At 41.5% G+C, this 3,086-nt stretch overlaps 1 protein-coding gene across 2 annotated transcripts in view; it reads left to right on the top strand.

Moving 5' to 3' along the window:
• Positions 1–2,668: 2,668 nt before the first annotated feature.
• LOC134883586 (synaptotagmin-2-like) overlaps positions 2,669–3,086 on the top strand; it is a 26,922-nt gene continuing 26,504 nt past the window's right edge. For both annotated transcript variants that reach the window (XM_063912020.1, XM_063912018.1), the window contains exon 1: positions 2,669–2,997. The gene's annotated coding sequence lies outside the window, so the exon portion shown is untranslated. The remainder of the gene's footprint in view (positions 2,998–3,086) is intronic.

Genomic DNA, 3,086 nt, shown 5'->3' with positions numbered 1-3,086 from the left:
GAAATATGCAAGTTTTCTAGTGCCCACAATGTTTGTTTGTTCCAGACTAAAATATTTAATCAGTATAAGATGAATTGCACAGATGATCATGATCCCCAGAAAAATAAGTCTAAGTCCTTTAACCTTAGCTAACTGTTTTTGGCGCAAACATAAAGCTAACAGCTACTGCACTGATTGGTATTACATCCTATACACTTACAGTAGACATGTCCCCCTCAGAATGAAGGGTACTTTGGTTATCATCTGAATCATCATCCAGTATATGCATCCAATACGTTAGTTTATGACAAAAATATGATTTTCCCATCAACTGAAGCTTACTTTGTGGTCAGTGCTAATTAGCAAACACAAGCCTGTTAACACACTTGTTTTTCAAAGAAAACTTTTGCTCAGCAAACTATCAGATTCATGCTTTGGAAAATTGTGTCTTGAGAAAAGATATGTCACAATAGTCTTCTTAAGTTTTTTTTTTTTTTACAAAGAAAAGAGAAATATTGGTCATGCCGTTAATTATTGAGGAACAGGATAATAATTGTCCCACACCTGATCACACAGAGTGGGTGGAGTAGCTTATCTATTTAAGATTGTGTGATGATTCAGTAAAACACTACTGACAAAGGTCAAGAGGGATAGAAACAACAATGTGTGACGCTAAGCAAGAGCAGCCATTAGCATGTTAGCATCCCCGGAGCAGCTAGCATTGCTTTATTACTGTAATTTTTTATGTTTAAGTATTTTATTTAAATGTTATAATTGAAACTCATTAGTCTTCCTGGTTCACCTTTATGAAAGGAGCTTCAGGCTCACCTATAATCTTCTCTATCCTGAATTATCTGTGTTTCTGTTTCATTTATTATCATTTATTGCTATTAAGTCCAGCACAAGGCATCTCAAAATATCCTCTGGCTGAATTCCATCAAAACATTTCTATCACCACTCCCCCCTTAAGCGGGAAGCTAATGAGCACAGCCGGATGGAAAGTTCATAAAGAGGCAGGACGTTTCAGTGATGCAGCATCTCTGACTCATGTGGTGGTCTAATCGTTGGTAATGCACTGAGCACAGCCTGCCTCAGTTATGTCAAGGGTAACGCAATGAATTGCTGTGTCCTTCTTGAAGGGAGTCTGGCTACTATTTGCTGCAGAGATTTTGGCAACATTCCCAGAAGGTTTAATAAGTGTAATGGTGAAACTGGCACTCACACTGCTGCCCTGTCGTTGCTTTTCATCAACAAATGTTGCGCTGCTAAATCAGCTGCAGGACACTTTTCATTTGCTTAGGCTTGTGCAGTAAAGGTGATCTGAAGATGTGATACTGTTATGTAAAATTTAAGGCATTTTTTCATGTTTTGAGATGATTATATTTTGTATATTTCACACTGCTCCACAGTAGCTGAGGTAAACAGTGATTCCCACAAACCAGCCACTTACCGTATGGATTTCCCTGGAGAAACCTGCAGTGTGATGTGGCTCTCCCCATCTGTCCAGTGTATGAGTCAGGTAGTCCATTGATTTCAGATGGCAGAATGAGACCTCATTAAGTCTGTTTAATTAAATTGAAGCAGTGAGTTGTTAAATTGGAAGGAAATTAAAACGAGAACAAATATGTTCCAACAAGTATGTTTCACTACATCTTTTGTCCAAATCCTGAAAGAAATGTCACAAAACTAATAATTTTGTGTGACCGCTTTGGTTATCCTCTGTAAGTGCCATTATCTGCTACTTCTTTATGACCCAATACCTGAAAACTAATTATATCCCAGTCACTTTTAGCTGCAGATAGGTTCTGTTGAGGGCAAAAGAGGAACATTTCATTTTTTTATGTTTGATCATCATATAACATAACCAAATCCTGAAATAAATGATCAAAAACATGTGAAATGTCAAGTTATTGACATATTGTGTCTACGGGCAGCATTAATACACCGTGCGAGTCCTGCTTGACATCTACTTTTTCTTTAATTAGACAGCTCTGTTATGTGCCATCATCCTTAATGAGGCAGTAGCAGTGATCCATCAATCCTGCAGCTCATCCCACTTTCTGCTGTTTTAAATTATTCACCAGTTACATGATGGATGCCTGTAAACAAGAAAGGGAGGAACTAGTTGCCTTTTTTATGCTACTGAGTCTGCTGGAGCTCTACAGCAACTGCTGCTGGGGAGAAAGATACAGAAAAAAAAAACACTTCCCATCTGTGGTCTGCCTGCCTCTTTACTGCAGCAAAACCAGCCCGAGCAGACCGGTAACTCCCCCACACACAGCCCCCCCACCCCCCCTCCTTCTATCCTCTCTGGTCCTCACACCTCACTGCACTCAGGTGCCTGCAGAGCTCCTGCAGTAGGGACACACAAGGAGGACCTAAAAAGCAGCTCTGCAGATTGTCGGTCACCATCTTCACCTCTCCATTCAACACTCATCGATTCCCCCCCTCACTTTCCTCCCTCCCCTCGCCATCTTCCTCCCTTTCCTCCTGCTAATTTTCAAAGCTCAGCACTCCCTAGCTGCCTTTACTGAGGGAAAAAAGTGATGGAGCAAGAAAGAAAAGAGGAGGAGCACTGTTGTTAGTGCGCCACAGAAAATCTTACCCCCTCCCCTCTATACCCAATTGATGACAAGCAGAGTTTTTATTGAGTAGCTCCTCAGCCAATGAGCGAACAGTGCCGGGAAATACAGCAGTGGAACTGCACCGGCTCTGATGCCTGTGCTGATTTCAGTGTGTTAGAACAATGTTAATCTGTGTGAGTGTTTCCTCTGCTCTCTGCCTCATCTGAGCAAACGTCAGCAGCACCTTGAGCCAAGAAAAGTCTCAGAGTGTCTGCTTTTAGGACAGAAACACCCCCAGTTAAACTGGGACCTTCTGCCTCTGGGGTTTTGAGATGTCTTGTAAGAGTGGGATGAACCAAAGTGCAGATTGTTAAGATTTTTTTTTCTTCCTGCATATCTGACCTTGTTCTCTGCTTCCACTCAGTGTTTAGGAGGCAGCACTTCTCTCTTCAAGGTAAGCAGCTTTATTTTTTCCTTTCCTGTCCAACACTGCATCATCAGTTACTGCGTGCCAGGTTGTCACAGTGGCACCCAGCCTCATTA

Source organism: Eleginops maclovinus, chromosome 20, assembly GCF_036324505.1.
Source record: "Eleginops maclovinus isolate JMC-PN-2008 ecotype Puerto Natales chromosome 20, JC_Emac_rtc_rv5, whole genome shotgun sequence".
Classification (NCBI taxonomy): domain Eukaryota; kingdom Metazoa; phylum Chordata; class Actinopteri; order Perciformes; family Eleginopidae; genus Eleginops; species Eleginops maclovinus.
Note: the sequence above shows the minus strand (reverse complement) of the source record. Positions and strands in the feature narration are given on the sequence as shown.